The 23417-nt window shown below is 37.6% G+C and overlaps 1 protein-coding gene across 2 annotated transcripts in view; it reads right to left on the reverse strand.

Moving 5' to 3' along the window:
* The window catches only part of SNTG1 (syntrophin gamma 1), a 419742-nt gene that overhangs the window by 228417 nt on the left and 167908 nt on the right, over positions 1-23417 (reverse strand). For both annotated transcript variants that reach the window (XM_072151935.1, XM_072151933.1), the window contains one exon: positions 20177-20218. The gene's annotated coding sequence lies outside the window, so the exon portion shown is untranslated. The remainder of the gene's footprint in view (positions 1-20176; positions 20219-23417) is intronic.

A 23417-nucleotide genomic window follows, 5' to 3' on the forward strand; every position in this document is an offset into this window, starting at 1 on the left:
TCTAGCTAAAGAGGTAGAGGAAGCTTTACTGCTCCTATTGGACCAAAGCTACTGTGTATAATAAGAGCCACTACAGATCGGAAAATCACTGCTGTCCCAATGGGGTATTTGTTTTAACTATACCTGGGGCTCTAACAGGGGGCAGAGATAAAGAAAGATCTATAAAGGAAATTTTGTTCCACAGGATTTTTATGCATTTGGAGCTCAAGTTATTCATCTTCTTTCAGGAATCTACAGGAGGACAGCTAAAGAGAAATTCAAAGAAGAAAAACTGATATAATGACCCCAGTTATCTTTTAATTAAAGATATACGATATTCCCATCACAGCCATTTATAGAATGCCTACAATTTATATCTCAAATAGATATGAGACCAAAGTCCAGAATGGGGGTCTCGTGGTTCATCGTTCCATTTTTTCAGAAAAAATGTAAATGCTAATTTGTTTAAATTTAAACCCAATTTTTTATATTAAAATATTGGAAAATGGAAAACTTTAAGTGTACTTGCATACAGAAAATGAAGTTTGCAGGCTTTTATAGAGGAGTCTAGCAAATGTATAATTTGTTATTTTTTTTTTGGGGGGGGGGATATAATGCAATTTGTAATCTATATCAATAGAGGGCCATGCATTGGACTCCAAACTAAGAAGAAGCAGACATTTGTAGTATAAATAAATTATTATTGTAATAAATTATAAGTCATACTGAATCTTAGCCCTCGAAATCTATATCAGTTGCCTCAGCTTTTGCTCTATAATATGAAAGATCAGACTGCATGTTCAATGTGGCAAGTTCCCTGTAAGGATCAAGGATTTGCACATGATTAAAGGAATGGATCATTACATTTAAGGAAGAGGATGAAGTGTCGGCTCAAATAAGAGATGGCAGCTGCATTATAGTGAGAAAAGATTAAGGAGGCAAATATTGGGGTGGGAAAGGGGACTTCAGAAATTCAGAGATTACATCTTTTGTTATAGGCTAAGATCAGGAATCAGAAGAAGAGCAAAAAGAGTCGAAAATTGCTGCTGGAGATATTTATAGAAAGTTTTGATGGATGACAGTTTTATATGAGAAGATGAAGCAAGGCCGTCACTCTAAGATCAGCAATAGTTGTATGTACTTATACACAAAGGAGGAAGCAATGAGGTGATTCTCTAAGAAATACTTTTTTTCTTTTAGAAAATTGGTTTGAAATTCATTAGGAACATTGTAATCTCTAAGCATAAGCAATAATGAAATAAGAGGGTGGAAATGAGGGCTGGATGAACGACAACTACAACAATTTACAATGTGGAATATTTTTCATGATTGGAAATGAGAGATTAACAAGCAACAGCACAGAACTTGTAGATGACATGAGTTACATGTGATAAATGAGAACATCGCAAAGACAGATGTTCCTTTTAATTCTATCATCTTTAAACTCTGCTTTTCCAGGCTTTTAAGGAGTTTTGAATGGAAAGATTGGGTAAGACAATTTCACTTGAGAACAAAACTATTGGACATCAACATTTATCATAAAGTACCCTTTATACCACCATTTTGGTCTGTAAGCTTGAAGGCTCTTCTAACACATCCAACTGCAATTCATGGGTTCAGCCGATTTAATCTAAGCAACAGCATAGATGAACATTAGCTCAGTTGATGAGTGTGCAAACACTCGAATTGCATTCCTGTTGCATTGAAAAAGTGCACCTTGAATTTTTAAAGAGGGAATGATAAAACAATACTTATTTTTAAAGAAGTGATTAATTCTGTTTTAATTTACATGTAATGAGAGGGACTAAATCAAAAACCAATTATACTACATAGATACAGCCAAGGAACCACGCTTACTACAAAGATACAGGAAAAGATAAGTACAGCATTGGAACCTAACTTACAATGCAGGACCAACACCAAAATTACTACACAGATACTGGTACAAAACCAAAACAACTGCACAGATATGTTACCAGAAACAGGTTTACTGCACCAGATTTATCACAGTGCCTGATGCTGTATACTAAATAAAATAACATGTATAAGACTGCCTCCATGTAGCTCCCCTAATAGGAGAAGAAAACAGCTTAGGGGAATTTTTGCAGAACTTTGAGTTCAAAGGTAATACCAGCATATACTGTAGATCTGGTGACAAATTATGCATTTGATTGGAAGACTTCTTTTCATCTACCCGACCACCATGTGAGCTCCTTCCAGCTATGATTCAACTAGGCAGATTTTGCAACAAAAAATGCTTGTGCTGTGGTATAGTCAAAAAAAGATGACTTGTCCATCTGTGCTGGAACAGCTCCAGCCATAGGTCTCACAACACCTGGCACAGGAAGACATGTCACAGCTGCTCCAATAGTTGCCAAGTGACAGGGCCTACCTCTACATACTGTCCCCCTCATGGTATCCAAGTCACAGGGCCCACTTGTTTAATATAACCACCACAACACCAATGGTGCTTCAAATTTTAAAAAATACTCAGCTTGCAGCAGTCTTCCTCCGGAGCATGCATGTGCTGCAACACAGTAAAAGAGTGATGTCTCATTCTCCTTTGCTGAGACACATCCAGGCAAAGGCCTCAAAACATCTTCCATAGGCGGATGTGTCATATGATGGCACTTGTGACTCATGTTTTGCATCTCACGCGCTGCTAGCATGCGGCTTGTGAGATTGATGTATAGCAGCAGGCTCCTGTTCTCTGCAGCTAATGCTAAGAGGTTGGATTCGGTGCAGGACCTGGGTTCTTCCCAGTTGGATCCCACCATAAAAGATGGAATCTGTGTTGGAGGGGGGCAAAATACTGGGACTCTGGGGGCCAGAGCCCCCTCTCTCGGCAGGGCCCGTGACTTGAACCCAGAATTCCCCCCTTCATGGTTGCCTTGACTGAATTTAACTTGGCATTAATGATGCACAAAATTTGTAAGATTCAATTTGTTTTAGTTTCAGAAGAATAGACTCTACAAGAGAATTCAGAAGAATAGAATATATATCGTTTTGTCAAGTAAATAATTAAAAATCATGGTAAATATACTACAGATTCAGCAAATGTCTCAATGCTTGTTGAATCAAAACAGTTGCCTTGAACTTTTATAATGACTCAACAAAATCACTAAATTGTTAAAGTTTGCTTAAACTGGGCATTTAATGTATTAAGTGTCAACATAAGGTTTGCTCTATCTGTATTACTCCCTTGGGTATGTCATATACCATTACCTTTTACAGTGAGTGATTATCACACAGTGATATTTATTGAACTAAAAATTTGTAGTATTGCTTAAAGCAGAGCTTGGCAAATGAACTGGCATATTTACCAAGTGTGGTAAGCATTAACAGCATCATATGTAATTTCATTGTGCATTTTGTTACATGACACCATTAGCGCTTAATTAAATGTGGTAGGATGCTGAGTGTGATGATATAATTACATTTCTGCTTCATTACAAACCCAAGCTTGCAGCTTTAGTCTTCACATTGCAAAGACTGTTATTTGAGTCAAGAGAAAGCAAATTCGCTACCTGACATTCTGAGTACAAATGATTCATAAACACTGAAACTGTGTGGGACGCAAGCTAAATATTCATCAATTCCAAGGCCGTTTTGGAAGTATTCCACTGGCCTCTGATTAATTTGGAGTATAAGTCAATCTTTAAGCAGAATATGAAAGAACTGTGCCCTATTCTTATTATTAAACTTAATTTGGTTGACTCCGTGGTGAATGGATGACATGAAAGTTTCTCTCTTGTCTCTGTAGAAAATTTTAAATATCCATTTTGCACTGTAATGTACATGTAGAATCAAAGAGTTTTCTATAGAATTCATTAACTCTGTAGCATTCCAATCAACTTATTAGCATAGCCGTTACCTGTGAGATGATCGCAACATCATGGACAACATAAGGACATCATGGACAGTAGATAAAATATGGTCTGTATGTTGAGTAAGCTCACCAACGGCTTGTAATGGCTACCATTGGTAAGATCATGGCAAAGCATGTGTTCTACCTGAAACTCGTTGATCACCATGCTGTTTTGTATACTTTGTGTACCATGTTTTGAGGAGCGCTGGAAAATGAAACCATACAAATCTCCCATTTTTTGTTGGTGAGAAAGCTCTAGCTACACAGCGTAGGCATTTAAAATACTCTTTTTAAAGTCTGTCCCCACCTTTGATTCATTTCAACTCATGTCAGAAATCCTAAAAATTCTACAGTCCAATGTCCCAAGTTTGTATTTGCTAATTAATAAGTTAGTTAATTAAATTGACCAACCAATTCTCTATTTCTTAATATCATTGATAAAGTTAGATACATGTGAACCAACAGAATGAAACTTCCTTTGTAAGTTATTTTCCTTTGCTTGGGTCTTACTAGAGCTACTCAATATGTCTAGGTGACAATTTATACAAGAGTCTAGTTAGCGCTCTACTGTGGTGCAGTCCGTGGATCACATATCTAGGGATAATGTGACATCTCTGCATTAATAAATAGAAGACTGGCACTTACAAAATCCAGTCTGTGAGATTTATTTCAACAGCATCAAATGAATCAGTCTACATGACATGTTTTAGCTCAACCTGTGCCTGTTTCATACGTGTTTTATACACTTTTAAAATAGGACAAGTCTGAGCCAAAACCATTGTGACAACTGATTTATTTAATACTTTTGAAATAAATCGTTTAGACCTAGTGCTTGTCTTGCTGCTATTTACATGTATCACTAGCAATCCTATAAAAGGCATAAAGAGAATTTTTTACATACTGTATAAAAGAGTGATACAGTATGTTACCCCACTACTGTGACTGCAATTTTTTTTAAAGTTAGATCAGAGTGTGCAGAGCAGTAAACAAAGCAAAAGGTGGCTACTTTGAAGAACCCACAATATAAGACATATTTTCAGTTGTTTCACACTTTTTTGTTGGGTATATACACTCACCGGCCACTTTATTAGGTACACCATGGTAGTAACGGGTTGGACCCCCTTTTGCCTTCAGAACTGCCTCAATTCTTCGTGGCATAGATTCAACAAGGTGCTGGAAGCATTCCTCAGAGATTTTGGTCCATATTGACATGATGGCATCACACCGTTGCCGCAGATTTGTCGGCTGCACATCCATGCTGCGAATCTCCCGTTCCACCACATCCCAAAGATGCTCTATTGGATTGAGATCTGGTGACTGTGGAGGCCATTTGAGTACAGTGAACTCATTGTCATGTTCAAGAAACCAGTCTGAGATGATTCCAGCTTTATGACATGGCGCATTATCCTGCTGAAAGTAGCCATCAGATGCATAAAGGGATGGACATGGTCAGCAACAATACTTAGGTAGGCTGTGGCTTTGCAACGATGCTCAATTGGTACCAAGGGGCCAATTTGGGCCAAGGGGCCCAAAGAGTGCCAAGAAAATATCCCCCACCCCATGACACCACCACCACCAGCCTGAACCGTTGATACAAGGCAGGATGGATGGATGCTTTCTTGTTGTTGACGCCAAATTCTGACCCTACCATCCGAATGTTGCAGCAGAAATCGAGACTCATCAGACCAGGCAAAGTTTTTCCAATCTTCTACTGTCCAATTTCGATGAGCTTGTGCAAATTGTAGCCTCAGTTTCCTGTTTTTAGCTGAAAGGAGTGGCACCTGGTGTGGTCTTCTGCTGCTGTAGCCCATCTGCCTCAAAGTTCGACTTACTGTGCGTTCAGAGATGCTCTTCTGCCTACCGTGGTTGTAACGGGTGGGGATTTGAGTCACTGTTGCCTTTCTATCAGCTCGAACCCGTCTGTCCATTCTCTTCTGACCTCTGGCATTAGCAAGGCATTTCCGCCCACAGAACTGCTGCTCACTGGATGTTTTTTCTTTTTCGGACCATTCTCTGTAAACCCTAGAGATGGTTGTGCGTGAAAATCCCAGTAGATCAGCAGTTTCTGAAATACTCAGACCAGCCCTTCTGGCACCAACAACCATGCCACGTTCAAAGGCACTCAAATCACCTTTCTTCCCCATACTGATGCTCGGTTTGAGCTGCAGGAGATTGTCTTGACCATGTCTACATGCCTAAATGCACTGAGTTGCCGCCATGTGATTGGCTGATTAGAAATTAAGTGTTAACGAGCAGTTGGACAGGTGTACCTAATAAAGTGGCCGGTGAGTGTAATTCCACATGTGTTAACTCCGAATTTGCCTTCAATGTGAATCTACAATTTTTATAGTCATGAAAATACAGAAAACTCTTTGAATGAGAAGGTGTATCCAAACTTTTGTATATATTATACTTTTGTAAAATATCTAAATCCCCAGGACTTCTCACAAGCTGCTCTAATTTTCTTGGATGCTCTATCCCGGTCTATCAGGCTTAAACCCAAGCTCCAAAGCTTCAAATGTGCTCTTAAAACCCATTTGTTTATGCAGGCCTATCACAATCGCTACCTGCACGCAACTATTACTTTCTTTATTAACCGATTCTGAGTAATTCACCCATCTGTTATTCCAAAAAATGACAAAAAAGTCTCAAATGCATCAAAAATGTCTCAAAAATTGGTGATAGATCCGTCCCACACAGCCTTCATATCAACTCTTTCAAAATATAGTATGGGGAGCCGTAACATGATTTGTCCAAAATGTAAATCTGAAAAGTTTAATTAATTTATTTTGGACTTTTCCAAGAATTAAATTATAAAATTGACAAGACAGGTAGAACCCTCTGTTGGAAATTTTATTAGAAATAACAATAATAAAAAGATCCGCTTTAACCTCTTAAGGACATAGCCAGTTTATAGCTTAAGGCTCAGCCCCATTTTTTGTATTCTGACCGGAGTCGCTGTACTTTTGAACACTGTAACTTATCAAAGTGATTATGAGATTGTTTCTTCCTGACTTGTTGTACTTTATTTTAGTGGTAAATCTTGGCTGATAAATTTTGAGTTTATTTAAAAAAAAAAGTAAAAATGATGAATTTTTTGAAAAATTTGCCATTTTTGAAATTGAAAATCATTGCACTTTCAGGCAGATAGATTTACCACCTAAATAATTGGCTGAGTAACATTTCCCATGTGTCTGCTTTACATTTTCATAATTTTTTTTAATTTTCTGAAAAAGTTATTGTGATGTCAGGTGGCTTAAGATCGAATATCGCTTTTCCGTATTTTCAGAATTGACTATTTTGGGGATAATTACTGTTTTGAATGAAATTTTAAATGTTTAGTATTTAAAAAACCTTATATATCAACCCATTTTCAAATCTGCACCCCTCAAACTATTAGAAAGAACTTATATGAAGATTGTTAAACCCTTGAGATCTGCATAGTAATTAAATTAAAATGGAGGTAAAATTCAGAATGGTCAACTTTTGTCGGTTATAAGCCCTAAAATTTACACATTTCCAAAAGATAAAAAAAATCATCTGATTGCTTGTTCATGATAATACTCTGCAATACTGATGTATTGCAGGGTATTAGCCATTTAAGCCTATGCACATGCAAAGGCTGACACTATGCCTTTAAGATGATGTCATAGATGCCTTGTTACAGGCACTACTTGCAGGCAGCCTTGGGGTCCTGATCAGACCTCAGGGCTGCCAAAGGAACGATCGGCGCCTCCCAAAGAGGTCGCAGGGGGGGGACAGACCCATGTCAGGCAAGTTAAATGCCGCCGTCGCACTGAACCCCCTAACCGCGGGTGTTACTCGGGGATGTCAGTGGTAGATGACCACTGACACCCCGCAACTCCCGATGCTCCAGCTCAGAGCCAAACCAACATCGGCTCAGCGCCATATGGCGCTGACGGCAAACTGCGGGAGCCAGCGCCGTGCTAGTGCAGTGCTGAGTGCTAAGGGGCTAATTTGGAAAATACTAACTTTCCATCATCAATAATATCGACAAATTCTTAGCAGCATAAAATGCAAAATTGACAAACTGGTTAAATAAAAAAATCCTCAAAAGTAGAAACCATGGCAGCCTTTTACCAAAACTGGTGAAACTAGAAGAGGATTATAAAATAAAATATTAGGTTTTGTCATCAAGTATTTTATTAGCAAAGTTGGAAAGATGGGAGCCTCAAATTGGGGTCCACTGGTATGCATTTGTCACATGCATCTCAAAAACATTTCTAGAATCTGCCAATTTTTTACAATCAAAACCTCTAAAATACTACTTGTCAATTCACTCTCATCTAGACTACTGTAACTTTCAGTCCAAACGCTACACAATGGCTTCCACTCTGTGCCAGTCACTGCACTGGTTGCCCGTCTGCTTCCAATACAGTTTAAACTAATCACCCTAAACCATGAAGCTCTGCAAAGAGCTGTACCTCCCAGTCTCTCTTCTTTCATCTCAGTCTATTGCCCAACCCATGCTGTTCCATTGGATCATAGATTATTCTCTTGTTTTATTTGAACCTCCCACTCACATCCCCTTTTCCATTTTGGTAAAATCCTGAAATCAATCACCCTGATTATGTACCTTGAGATAGGCATAATAGTAAAGAAAATAACTAATTACAATAAATGCAGGGAGAGGTGGGTAAGTCCTGGGTATCAGATATAGAAAAAAAGAGAAAAGTGTTAAAAACATCAGTGAGATTCTGAGATGCACAAATGTCATGACATCTCAACCTCCATCTTTTGTACTTGTACAGCCATGTTATCCCATGTTTCAATAATTTAAGTCAAGAATAGAAGGCAAAGAGTTTGTGGGCACAGCCGGCACCGTATTGAGATAGGGCAGCGTGATGGAGAGGACAGGGGGTATATGGGCAAATGACTACACCGAGGTGGTGCTCAATCCCAAAGGCAAATAACAGTTCGAAAGGTAAAACAGAAGGCAAGATGGCACTCACCGGTGGTGATTAGTCTTCTTTATTAGTGCAAAAACATACACAGGGAGGCACGCAGTGCCGCTGAGCCGACGGGCCGTTTCGCTGCCTGGAGATAGCGCCGAGCTATAATGCGTTGCAAAAGAATATTACGTAAATAAGACAATGTCTAGGATTAAATGTATTGCCCTGTTAAATAGAGACATTAAGTTGATTTTTCCTAGGTTAAAAACTTTTTACTGAAGGAATTATTTGCTGAAAGGGCAACTTGTGTTCTAATAATACAAGAGTGCTTAAGCCGAGATCTTGTAGTACACAGGCAGAAGAGAGGAGATTGCAAGTACAATACGGTTTAAATGTTGAATCACTTTATTATTAAAGGAAGGTCAGAGAACATGGGTACAGGAAACACAATGCAGTTTAATTAAGAAGACTTGTACGCTTGTAGGAAAAAAGACTGTTTTCTGTAGACATATTACAAAAGCTCCAGTTAGTTGAAAAGGGATGTGGGAATCCAGTACAAACTATGAAACAAAATACTGAACGTGGGTGTGCTAAGAGCTACTAACTTAAAAAAAACTAATAATTACAGCTCTTTGCTCCCCAATCAATCTAGTAGCACTATCACCCAGCCGTGCTACGCTCTATATCCTTTATATCTCCCTACGCCACAAGAAACACTATGGGAGGCCATTCAGCCATGATTAAGTGCCCAGTTAGTACACATGAGTTATGTTTTTAATATCTCGTGCCCTAAAAAATATCACCATTACAGTCCCAACTACTTGAGACAGAATGGTTGAGTACTATAAATTAGAGTGATGGGACACACACAAGTTCTGCTCCATGGCCCACATTTATCAAAGCGCTCTATGTTAAAGGTGCACCAAAAACAGTTGGTGTATCCTGTTGGAGTAGTGCAAGGTGTGCCAGGGTCATTAAGAATGTGACTCACAAATCATGAATCTGGCACACCCTGCATACTCCAAAGGCAAACTGCTGCTAGCGCAGTTTTCACTGTTCACAATGCCCAAAGTGTTTTCTGTCAAAAGTATGATAAGTGAGGTTGGATTATTCTGGTCAAATACAGCTAAACATTTGCACTTTTTAGGCAAACCCAGTGTAGTCTGACAATTGGATATTTTTTGTATAAGATCTGAGAAACAACTGGTCAGCTACATTCTGACATTCATTGCATATAATGCTGGTATGGTTTAGGTGTCATTACTAAATATTGGTTCTCCTGTTGGAGTGGACACAAAGCAACCTGCAGTGATCTGTAACCAGTACCAGTTTTCAATAGTAAAATCCAGTTTTTCCAAGTGATCTCTAGATAACCTCCTCATTTGGATATGTATATATTTAGATTCTGTTGATACTTTCTAATGCCCTGGTAAGATGCCAGCTGTCTAAACATTCCAAGTTCTAATGTTCTAATCTAATTATTATCTCTATTCCACTTTTGATTCCCTAGCTAAAGATGCTAACATAATGGGCTTCACATGTACCATCAGCCTGGACCTATTACATAAACTAGGAGTGCTGCAAGGGGAACCTTGTTACCATCCGGCCTCCTCTTCTTGTTTCACTCTGCTAGCAGTAACAAATGTTGAGGAGGCCTCCAGTGTGAATGTATTGCCCTGAACAATGCCACAACCTGCAAGCCACTCATCTCCTGGTGTGTTGTTTTCCTCATAAAGTGTTAGGCCCCAGAGGTTGACCCTGGAGTTGGTGCACAATATTGATTTACTAGCAAAACACTTTAAGGAAAGCAAGGCACACCACAACTACTGGGTGAGTACACACAGACATGTATAGGATTTTGAGGAAATATAATGAAACTATTTGTGCTGGAAACTGTATCACTTCATAGGACACTCATGAAGAAATATAAGGGCACATTGTTTTTTATTACATCTGTTACCAAAATAATTATGGTAAATTAGCTTCTTCTCACTAGGAATGTTTTCCAATACAATATATTGATAATTAATCATAGAAGATCACTATATGAAGGAGCTGCATCCAATTAGTGGGGTCAAGTATGATACAAAATAAGAAAAGCAGGATTAGTCACTGCCAGAATTTTAAAAGTTGACTACAGGAAGGAGGTTGTGGATAACAAAAATAAGTAAGTGCCCCTGGTTTATCATATATATCCTTTATTTTTCATACATATTTAAATGGTAATTTTACAGAATGCAGCTTGATCCACAATAAGTGCTCATATGGCCATATTGATGAAAAAATATAAATGAAAATGCTCTGGGAATTAGGATAGGAGAAAAAAAGAAAAAAAAAATGTATCAAAATATTCTGCATGTTTTAGAAATGAAACACAGAGTTGAAAACCAAGAACTGAGATCCAGTTTGTTGAATTCATTGCTCTAGATTTAACCATCTCCTGCAACTGTCTCCTAATGAAATCCTGAAATAATAATGAATGAACTGCACAAAGCAATGACATTCTACAAAACCAAATGACTTTGACCTTCCAGACAGGACACTATGTGCATCTGCTGATGGAAATAGAATATACATGGCAGGGGTTATATTAGCAACGTAAACACCGAGCAATGCATCATGGCCAGGGACTATAACCGCGCTATAAACATGCCGCTCAGCTAATACTATATTTACTTTCACTTGCGGGTAAGACCTCTTTCTCAATAAACGGTAAATTGAAATGTACAACGGTTCTATAGATTTGCTGATGTGAGCAACAAGCTAAACAGTTACATGATACTAATAGTATTTATGTGTCCTACTAGAGATAACGGAGCAGTAAATTAGAGCACCGTATAGCCACATTTTCAGAGATGATATAGGTGCTGTAAGTCAAAATTACCGGTTAATGGAAATTTTACCTGGTTTATGTTTCCTGTAGAGTTTACAGTTAATTCTACATTTAGTATTCTAGTCTTAGAGGTGCTCCCATTAACTTAAATAATATTTTCATGTTAATCCATCACTTCTTACTACAGGTTCAATATGTTGGCAAAACGAAATTAAAATTCTAGAGTGTAGTAATATATCTGCTGCGGCACAATTAGAGCGGTGGCCCAGCCTAGTGCTATTTGCTTTACTGGAACTGAATATTGAATCAGCAATGTTCTGGAAAATATGCAATGATAGAATAAAAGTTTCTACTAAGTAAAGAAGATAATGAAAGGGATTAAAATAAAACAGCTTTGTAATGCGGACATAAACCTAGCAAATACTAAAATGAAAATTAAACTATAATAGCTATAGGGTAGGAATGTCATGTTCTGGTTGGCTTAATCTCACTTTTGATCTAAACAAGAGAAATAATATATTGAGGAAAATAAGCCTGCCATTCTGTTTTATAGGGAAGTAAATGAGGTTGTCCCACCAAAAACAATTATACGTATTTCATTGAATAGTGGATAAATATTCGGTTTCTGAAGGTCTTCCTGCTCATGCCCCAGTGTACATGCTTAATTGGTGGTCCATTTAGTCCTGTGTGGCTACTTCCATGGCCAAAAGTGTAACACCAGTCTCACATGTGCTGGGGTGGACACAGGAAGACTTTCAGGTCCCTGTGATTTCTGTTGGTCTTAGTGGACAACCCCTTTAAAAGAATTATGATAAGGTCAGCACTCACTGTACAGTAGATTTTAAAGGAAACCTGCCAGGGTGATTTGGGACACTAAACCATCTGCAGGTCCATATAAACCAGTTATGATTTTTGAAGTGTGCGCTAATCCTTTGATGTCTGTCCATTGTGGGTAGTGAAGCCAGCATTATGCACCCCAGCTTTACTGTACAAGGAAGCGTCATTGGTACATTGCATGCGCAGTGAGGTTGGGATGTTATCCCGACTCACATTGAACTCACATCTAGGTGGCTATAAAAGTTTATTTTATTTTATTTTCTTCCACCCACATCCCTTGTACAGGTTAATTTGGGACTCTAAACCACAGGTACAAAAAAACATATAGTCCAAATCGACCTAAGAGGTCTTTGAACTTCACTCTAATTCATTCCGCCGTAGGCTGAACACAATAATGTGGAGGAATTCTATTGGTGGATCTGACATACATTGTCTATCCTGTGGATACATTCTTTTTAAACCCCTCTAAGTAAACATTCGAACCTGATCTGAAGGTAGTTTCATCTTTGGTATTTTAACATTTTCACTGGATAGATCCAACCTATGGGACCCACACCTATCTTAAGAAAAAAGATAGAAAAGACCACCATCTCACTTGCTACTTGAATGAGGCACTGGTCAGACTGAACGTCTATTTTCAAATCAAGTCCATTGGAGTGGCAATAAAAGCCAAAGCTGCAAACCTGGCTATTTTCTGTCTTTCAGTCTGAACAGTACAGATGTAGCAATGGTTAACATGACCTACGATGCTGTAAATTATTTTTTGAGCTGATAAAAGGAGTTGTACCCTAACATTACAGACCGAGATTTCACATCTGGCTAACCAGTAAAAGTGAACCCATCAGAAATTAAAGTGATTCATCAAAATTGCCCAAATAAACCACTGCCAGTATGTTATCAAGCAGCAGAGCATCTTCTAGATCATGTTTCTTTCATGTCCTGGTATGGTGGCATCATCAAAATAATAATCTTTATTTATACAGTGTCTTCAATTCCGCAGTGCCGTCAAGGAGGCAGAGAGTTTAACATTGAAGGCAAGCTTTCCCTGACTCAGAATTCCCCCTTCACTGTAATTAATGGTCCTACTTCTAGGGACATCATTAACCACATCTCCTGAAGTCTGGCACATAATGTCAATCACAGGGGAGGAGGGGTTTAAAGGTGGGGGGAGCTTGACTTTAGTGTCAATGGATTTCAAAGGTAATTTTCTTGATGATGCCATCAAGTTGGACCATGAAAGAAACATGATCGAGAAGCTGTTCAGCTGGTCTGAAATGCAGAAATGGACAATCATTTAACAATAACTTATTGTTGTACAATTGGTAAATTTAACAGTGAATTTTGTGGCAATGGATTTTATTATGTCATGTTAAAATCACATGGATTGCGTAAATGAGCATTGTCTGTTTTTGGGCAAATATGTCTCCATTGATGTCAGTCATGTGCCAGCTTATACCAAGCTTTCATTCCATATGACAGAACAGTAATACTGAATAGATGCTGAGAATGAGCTTTAGCATCCATAACAAGATGAAGCAAAATAACAAATAAAACTCCTACTCACCTTTAAATCCCTGATTCCCAGGACTGATAATTCCCCTTCCATTGCTGAAGTGCTGTGATATGTGATCGCTGTAATTACTGGCTGGAAATAGCAATTACAAATCTTATCATGAGAGGTGTAGGTGTTTTATATGTTTTCGTGTATTTGTATTTGTAGGAGTTTGTTCATTTTTATTTATCGTTATGTAGCATTTATGACATTGAATTGAATTATTCAGAGTACAATAGAGTTTTTTATTGAATTGAATTTATAGCATTGTATTGTATTTTTAGGAGAACGTTGGTATTTATTTGTTATTATGTAGCATTGTATTTTAGGAGCATATTTGTGTTGGCTATTGTATTAATCTGAGAATTTAACTTACAAAATCTGAGACTAATGGAATAAGGGAAAGCTGAAGACTGTTATTTTTTGTATTAGCAAAACAATTCAATGACATCTTAAATTAGAAGTAAAGGATTAAATTTAGTAAAATGACACTTCACCGAATATATTTCAGTTTATTTAATATTTACATTTTTGAAATTGTGACTTGAAACACACAATTAAGGGATCATTCATGGAGTTTGTCAACATAGATTTTGTGAACACTAGGAGGTTGGGAAGCTTCAACTTAGCAGTTCTGAAGCTGCAGACTAGTTATGAATTATTGAAATGTATTTCTATAATCCCTAGAACAAAAAAATCTGAAGTAATTTGGGATAATAAAACAATCTTTTCAAGCAAATTAAAAAGTTCCCCCAAAATCTTCAAACAAGGAAGTATTTACATCTATGTATGAGATATGTTAATAAAAATATTCTGTTTATAAGACTGTTTTGTTATTTTCAACATATGAGTCTTCCATTATTTTTATTTTCCTGCTCAAATTATGTATGTAGGAGATCAGAACATAACTTAAAACACACAGAGTGGCCATTTGAACACTGGGATATTTATGCACCCTACTAGATAGTGTCTAGAAATTTTAATGTAAGTTTCATTCACAGACAAATGACTTAAATGCACCAATTCTTCTAAATAATACCAAAAATTGCTTCTAAAATATTAGAGTAAATAAAGCAAACCAAAAATGGTGAATAAAATCTCATGTGTAAAAATAAGAACCATTTTCATTATACATTATGAAAATTATACATTATGAAAACTTTACACATCTTTTGCCCTTACAGTTTGGTTTCAAGATTTCTTAATGGAAACCTACCATTTGATTTGATACATTATGAACCAAACATACCTTGAGAATACTGTGGCTACACTGAGGCGGGATCATATCTTGGTTAATCCCTCAGCTAACATAGAGCGTTCAACACTATTATGTCGGACTCTGCATGATAAATGTGTCACACGGTCTGACTGTGTACCGGAAAGCCCCTTTCAGTGTATTTAGTGAATTTTGTGTCACGTCAGGTATAGTGCAGCCGCTTTATAAATACATGTGCAAGCAGTTTGCACCGAAAAGAACGTGCAAAGTCAGACAGAAGTAGGAACAAAAGATTCACTCCGGCACTGAGGAACTTTTCTATTTCTGGTTACTTTATTTTCAACATTTTGTCAAACAGGTTACAGGATAAAAGCTAAAAATTCAGCAAAGCCTCACCTTGTAGATACAGTAGGATACTGGCCTACGCGTTTCGGGTGTAATGTCCACCCTTATTATGGCGCAAAAAACAGATGACGAAAAATATGTACATCCGGTAGTAGCATAATCCTAGTTAACCCTACAAATCCGTACATATTTCATAAAATACAATATTATGTTGAAAACCTTCCAAATTGTGTATCTCAGTTTTTTGGATTCTCACACAAAAAACAACAAACGATAAATAATACATTTTGTACATCCCCGATATAACTTTCAATAACAAAACTCGAACTATCCGACATGACCATATATTTTTCACTGATCTATCAGATATAGGACTACCTCGAAAGATACAGGAAACATCTGATTGTTAGACAATTGGTCCACTTGTTTAGTTCATTGTAGTGTATTTCATTGGTGCGCAAGCGCACTAAGTACTTTTGCACAGTTTTCAGACACCCAAATCAGTGAAAACAACTCGGGCACACGCATTCAGAGGGGAAGCAACACAAACGCAGGGTAAATACATAGTTGGTATATAGATAGTTATGAAGACTTTATAACATATTTTAACAGGGCCCTTTCCAGTTTTTTTATGTCCATTTTTGACTCCCCACCTTCAAAAATCTATAACGTTTTTATTTTTACACGTAACAAGCTGTGTGATGGCTTGTTTTCTGCGTAACAAATTGCACTTCATAGGGATGGTATTAAATATTCCATTCCATGTACTTGGAAACGGTAAAAAAATTCCAAATGCAGTGAAAATGGTGAAAAAACGCATTTGCGCCATTTTCTTGTCGGCTTGGATATTACGTCTTTCACTGAGCGCCCCAAATGACATGTCTACTTTATTCTTTGGGTCGGTACGATTAAGGGGACACAAAATTTGTATAGGTTTTATAATGTTTTTATGCATTTACAAAAATTAAAACCTCCTGTACAAAAATTATTTTTTTGATTTTTTTTTATTTTTCTGGCGCTAATAACTTTTTTATACTTTGGTGTATAAAGTCCATTTTTAGGACTGTACAACCTTTTGATCACTTTTTATAGATTTTTTTATATTTTTCAAAATGGCAAAAAAGTGCCATTTTCGAATTTGGGCGCTATTTTCCGTTACGGGGTTAAACGCATTGAACCCATGCGCCGCTATCTTTTTGAGGCTGCAGGTAGCTTTGCCGGCAGCCATCACTGTGAAAACACCCGCGATCGGTGCTGCAATATGCAGCAAAGACTTACCGGCTATGGAGAGGGCTCAGCCCGTGAGCCCTCACCATGCAGGGCGACCCGTGAATACATGGCGGGCGGTCGCGAACTGGTTAAAACATATTTTGAAGCGTCTAGCATATCATGCATTTATTCAGATCTAACTACTCATTTTTAAACTCACTAGCCATTTTTTGTTGGGTGATATTTGTTTAAGCTGTACTTATTTTAGTACGAACATGCCTCTATCTCAATAAACCATCTACAAGTATGTATGACATACACTGTGAAGACTATTTATTTACATGTACTATAAGGTTGTTGATTTGTTGTTATATCTTAATAATGAAATAAAAATTCATGTTTGTAATTAAGATCCCCTTGGAATTCTTGTGCTCAAATGAAAAATCCAGAATGCTTCCCTGTTGTGTAGAGCTTTTTGTCTATCCCCTCCTCTCCTATTTTTATGAATCTCTTCAATAACAAAGGTCTCAAAACTGGATACATTGCCCTGGTGAACCTCTGAAAAATGTTTGACTGCTCCGCAAATATTTAGTTTATAAAAGTTCCTTTTGTTCTTTTGTTGTTTACAATGTCTCTTAAATGTTCTGTAAGTCTTTCTTTAAAATGACGGATGGTAAACCCAATATACATCAAGTTGCATGCATTATAGCGAATGGCATATAGCACTCAGTTGCTGTTGCACGTCAAATGTTTCTTGATGACATAAGTAGATGTACCATCTACATCAGTAAATGTTTTGGTATCTTTTGCAAAACTGCACATTGTGCACGGGTTTGTCCCACACTTAAAAAACCCTTTCGTAGTAAGCCATGTGTTTTTTTTTTTGTGTGGTTTGCGTACTGCAAAACAAATTTGGGGAAATTACATTCCCAATAGTGGGTGACCTTCTGGAGACTATCCTACAACCTTGTTGCAGGATATTAGCTAGTTTCTCATCCTCCATTAAAATTAAAATTAAAAGTCAGACAGAAAACTGGGGCAGGGGCTTAATAATATGTGGGTCATTGAGAATAAATCTGCCCCATTTTTTATTGTATGGCAAAGTTAATGTGGTCAAAGACAATGATAACGACATTTATATAACAGACTAAATTATTTTTTATTATCTAGCCTCGTTAAAAACTACCGTAATTGTATATTTCCCTTAATTATATAACTTGTCTTTCAGTTAAATGGCAAATTGATGATACATTGGGATTTGTTTTGGATGCATCAACAGATACTGTACAGTACTTTTCCAGCAACAGCCTTGGTACAAAGAACACAGGGGGTCAATCTGATTCTGGTGTTATAATATATGTAGTTATGCTATGAAGGTAATATTACCCATATAACTGAATTAATGTCATCTCTAAACTCACCAATCCATAATGGAAATACATTTATATTCCAGTCTACACTGAGTCTTACATTATAATCTGCAGAAATTTTTACGTTAGGTATATGCTTAAAAATATAACTGAACTTAAAATTAAAATTGATTTCAATTTCCAAGTTAACTTTCCTCCAGTTGCGGAGCTGAGTGACTGCTTCCCTGGGGCATCACTGTGAACCTCCACCATGTCAGATCTTGGTTTTACCACCTGCTGTATGAGTCAGTTTGTTGCAAATGTATCCTTTGACTACCTTCTGTGTGATTCAACCTCTGGGAACTAATTAGTGCATCTATGTATTTTCTATATTTCACCAGCAAGAAGCAAACTTCTAGATTATTTATTACTTTGTGTAGAAAATAACCACATATAGTCTTTATTTGGTTTTCCAAATAATTGTTAAATGAAACATTCTTGTAAATAATGTTATTGGTATGAAATAAAGGAATTTTACATTTTAAGCAACATCTTGCAATTACTGGGTCCAAAATGCAATCTCTAGGCCGAGGAAAAATTGGGCAGGTTGGGGGGAAGGATATTTTTAGTATTTAATTTTATTTTTGGCAGTGCAATGAAATATAAAATTGCCTAGTCTGAGTCTTGGCATGAACATATTTTGGTTGGCTTATTTATTTGTTTGTGTCTTCCATGGGCTAGTTAAAACACCAGTTCCTAGTCCGATACATGTTTCAATGTCATATTTTGGCATTGTACAAGTGTGAAATACTGGTGAATATACACATATCAAACAGCACAAAGATTGAGGGAGTAAATCACATGGTTATGTACAGTACCTTGCTCTAACAGAAGTGCAAGAATGTGCTTCAGAGTTGATGGCTCCAATGAATTTTGTCCCACATGGGTTAGAATTAGTGATGCACGTTTTTTTATCTAGACCTGACCCAGACCTGGCACTAATACCCGGGATCGTAAAAACTCAGATCCCCGGTGTCTTACCCCTTACACACCACGGTCAAGCAGCAGGATGAATCGTGTAAGTGTGTACCCCATGGGTTCATCCTACAGCACCCTCAGGCTCCAGCATACGCCCCGAGGCTGCCAGCTCCATTCCACGCCGGGTTTTGCCTGATCCATTTAGGCCTCCTTGATTGGTTGTTTACATAATTAACATTCTCAAATACAAGTTATATATAGGGAGTTGTGTCCTTAGAACACCCTTCTGGCAGTGTGAATGCACCTCCTCCCACTCCAACTGGAGCAACGTGGCTTACTTTTTTAGACTAGTAAATATTATACTAGTAAATACTAGTAAAGTCCGCACGTCAATAGTAATGTCTGAAGTACTACTTATATTTCACATTTTCTGCTGTTCACTTATTTAGTAAAAATGTTTCAATTCAAGAGCAAAGGTTATCAATTACCAGACTACTGACTGACCTCATTTGGGTAAGACTCAGTAGGTCCTTCTCACATTCTACATCTCATTTCCTTCTAATTCTCTTCTCATTTAGTTTTACTAGTTTTAAAAATGAATTTTTGCAAAAGCGTGATTGACATTGTAATGAAATCTATTATGTTTAGAACTTTTCCTTCCTTCTGCGGAATGAGTATATTATTTATTGGCCACAGTTATAGTTTACATGCAGAGATCATTTCAAAACAGAAGATTTGTTTCTGAGCTCAGACTGTGGTATGCACATTTGTAGGGGTCTCATTTACTTTATATGACATTACTTGTACAGTTTTAAATTCTTTAAAAATGTTATTTCATATCTCTACAATGGATGAGAAGACTATCTGATAAAAACAAAAGTGGAACACAATATTAGGGCATATAGACATTATATTGGCAGCAAGTTATTTTTTCCCCACAAATTTTAGCATTACCACTTTGAGTTGTCCTGTATTTAATAATAATTCTTGATTGTTTTATATAATGGTGTTTTTTATTATATGATTACATATTTATTTAACTCAATTCTTTATTGTTATTATAAACATGTTATAAACAAGTTATAATTATTTCTTACCTTTTGTATTGGACAAGTGCTTGATTTCTGAAACTGGATCATCTGGAAAATTAACAAAGAAGGAAATAATTTTTATTAGAAAACCTTGTCAAATGATCTCAAATCCTAAGAAAAAAACAGCTGTTATAAATCATTCTACAATTTAATTTTACTTCCATATGGCACCTGGACCATATTAACCCCTTATCACCGACACTAGTTTTCAGCTCAATGACCAGACTAGATTTTTCAAATCTGACATGTCTCACGATAATTGGTTATAACTTCAGAACGCTTTAACATATCCCGGTGATTTTGAGAATGTTTTCTCGTGATACATTGTACTTCATGTTAGTTATAAAATTTAAGTGATACGTTTTGCGATTCGTTCTGAAAAAAAAGAGAAAATTTGGCAAAAGTTTGTAAAAAATCTTCATTTTCCAAGTTTGAAATGTTCTGCTTTCCAGACAGGATGTAAAACTACCCAAAAAGCTTGATAAATTACATTTACGGAATGTCTGCTTTATGTTAGGATGATATTTTATGCATCCTCTCACTTTTCTAGTATGTTATGAGGCGCAGAACTTTAGGTGCGATTTTTCTCATTTTCATGAAAATTGCCAAAACTCACATTTTGAGGGAAAACTCAGCTTCCAAGTAACTTTGTAAGGCCTAAATAATAGTAAAACCCCATAAATTACCCCACTATAGAAACTTCACCCCTCAATGTATGTAAAACAACTTCTATTAAGTCCATTAACCCTTTAAGTGTTTCACATGGGTTAAAACAATATGGACCTGCGATTTAGAAACTATGGAATTTTTTTGGAAAATACATTCATTTAGGCCAAACTGACATTTTCAGAATAAATTAAATGATGAAACGCACTGTAACGTTTGATGCCCAATTCCTCCCGAGTGTACTGATACCCCATATGTGGTGGTAAACCTCTGTACGGGCGCACGGCCAAGTATAGAATGAATGGAGGCGCCATTCACAGCAGATTTGTATTGTCACATTGTACGACCTATACATTTTTATTTTTTTGGTAATGCAAACATATGAGGGCTTATTTTTTACGGGATGAGATACAATGTATAGATAATTCATTTAGGGGGTCTATAGCTTATTCATGAGATTTTATTAACTATTTCAAGGGGGACACAAACAAAATCATCAATTTTTATTTTGGATTTTTAGCATTTTTTTTCCCCTGCTCACCGTAACATAAAAATAATATTTCATCTTTATTATCAAATATGTACATTTTTCGTGTGTTTTTGTGTTTTATACACTGTATTTGCATTATATGTGTAACTGGGGAGATTATGGGACTTTATTTTATTTATTTATTTAATTGTTATTATAAAATTATTTAATCTTTTTTTTTTTTTACTTTCACATATTTTCCACCTTTTGGCTTGAACAAGCGATCATCCGATCACTTATTCAAGCCTCTACACTGCAATACACTTGTATTGCAGTGTATAGTGTAAGTAACTGAGCATGCTGCGCCGGACCCGGGGCAGCGGCAGGAGGGATCGGATCCCCCGGTAAGCACACCGGGGGGTCAGATCCACGTGGGACACACTTGCACGCCGTGGTCATACTTGACCGCGGCGTGTAAGGGGTTAAACACCCGGGATCAGAGTTTTTCCGATCCCAGGTGTTAGTGCCGGGTCTGGGCTGTGATATCACAGCCCGACACCGGCACTATACTGACCCGATGTCCCGAAATCTACTTCTGACGCGGCGCCGTAGAAAGGGGTCGCGTCAGAAGAAGTACCCTTAATGACCGACATAGATTCCCGATAGGGGGGTCATTAAGGGGTTAAATAACAATTCTCTCTTAAAATCAGGAATCCACAACATTAAATGGAAACCATGTTTTACAGTACTAAAAACTGAACTGTGCTCTACATAAAAGTACTGTATATACGGCGACCCGAGTATAAGCCGAAGCCCCTAATGTAACCACAGATAACTGGGAAAACTCATTAACTCGAGTATAAGTCTAGGGTGGTATATGCATTAGTAACAGCCTCCCCAAGTAATGTAATGCCCAGCAGCCTTCCTTCAGTAATGAAAAATGCACCATGGACCATCTTAATGAAATGCCCTGCAACAGCCCCCTAGTAATGAAATGCCCTGCAGCATCCCCCCAAATAAGTAAATACCCTGCAGCCCCCCAAATAATGAAATTGCCGATACAGCATCCCAAATAATGAAATGCCCTGCAGCCACAAAATAATTAAATGCGTGATGCAGCCCCCTAAATAATTAATTGCCCTGCAGCCCAAAAGTGCATAAAAAGATAAACTTACATACTCACCTTCTGATGCTCACCGATCCTCCATCTTCTCTTCCTCCTTCTCTTCACTCGAAGCAGAGCAGGCAGGAACTCAAGGAAGCGCTCTGCCTCAATATGTGTGATGCTGTCTGCACCGGCTATGTCCATATTGAAGTCAATGGCTTATTGGCTCAGATGCAGGATGACAGACTCAAATTGTTAATGACCTGTCCAATGAATTGGACGTGATATAATATTTTTGATCAATAGGGGTGCTACAGGTGTAAACCATCACGTTATTATTTCTACTATAAAATTTTGTATAGTAAATAGAGATGAGCGAGCACTAAAATGCTCGAGTGCTCGTTATTCGAGACGAACTTTTCCAGATGCTCGAGTGCTCGTCTCGAATAACGAGCCCCATTGAAGTCAATGGGAGACTCGAGCATTTTTCAAAGGGACCATGGTTCGGGAATAAAATGTGTTAATTAATTGAAAAAGAATGTCTTCTGATAAGTTATCAGATGTATGCAAACATCTGCAATCTATTCTTCACTGTTCCGCGCGTATATTATCTCCCGACAAGTTAACAGATGTGAAGAACAGTGAAGAATAGAATAAAAACAGTGACCACATGATCATTTAAGTGAAAAACACAGTGAAGAATAGATTGCAGATGTTCTGCACATCTGCTTACTTGTCGGGAGATACGCTGTCCCGGGATCCGCTGCTCTTCTTCCACTGAAGTCTCCCCGATGTCTCCGTGCCCCGATGTCTCCGTGCCCCTATGTCTCCGTGCCCATATGTCTCCGTGCCCATATGTCTCCGTGCCCCGATGTCTCCGTGCCCATATGTCTCCGTGCCCATATGTCTCCGTGCCCATATGTCTCCGTGCCCCGATGTCTCCGTGCCCATATGTCTCCGTGCCCCGATGTCTCCGTGCCCATATGTCTCCGTGCCCATATGTCTCC

Source organism: Engystomops pustulosus, chromosome 5 (assembly GCF_040894005.1).
Source record: "Engystomops pustulosus chromosome 5, aEngPut4.maternal, whole genome shotgun sequence".
In the NCBI taxonomy this organism is placed as follows: domain Eukaryota; kingdom Metazoa; phylum Chordata; class Amphibia; order Anura; family Leptodactylidae; genus Engystomops; species Engystomops pustulosus.